The sequence below is a fragment of the Juglans regia genome, unplaced genomic scaffold (genome assembly GCF_001411555.2).
Source record: "Juglans regia cultivar Chandler unplaced genomic scaffold, Walnut 2.0 Scaffold_11543, whole genome shotgun sequence".
Classification (NCBI taxonomy): domain Eukaryota; kingdom Viridiplantae; phylum Streptophyta; class Magnoliopsida; order Fagales; family Juglandaceae; genus Juglans; species Juglans regia.
Genome location: NW_023341930.1, coordinates 1 through 209, shown reverse-complemented (window position 1 = coordinate 209; position 209 = coordinate 1). Strand labels below are relative to the sequence as shown.

The 209-nt window shown below is 53.6% G+C and overlaps 1 non-coding gene across 1 annotated transcript; it reads left to right on the top strand.

Moving 5' to 3' along the window:
- Positions 1–34: 34 nt before the first annotated feature.
- On the top strand, positions 35–190 carry LOC118345003. The gene has a single exon (XR_004798706.1). It is a non-coding gene; the product is annotated as a 5.8S ribosomal RNA (ribosomal RNA).
- The last annotated feature ends 19 nt before the right edge of the window (positions 191–209 follow it).

Here is a 209-nt window from a genome sequence, read left to right as displayed (position 1 = left end):
CGTTGTTGGTGACATCTTTACCATGATACATAACGACTCTCGGCAACGGATATCTCGGCTCTCGCATCGATGAAGAACGTAGCGAAATGCGATACTTGGTGTGATTTGCAGAATCCCGCGAATCATCGAGTCTTTGAACGCAAGTTGCGCCCGAAGCCATTCGGCCGAGGGCACGTCTGCCTGGGTGTCACGCATCGTTGCCCCAACCC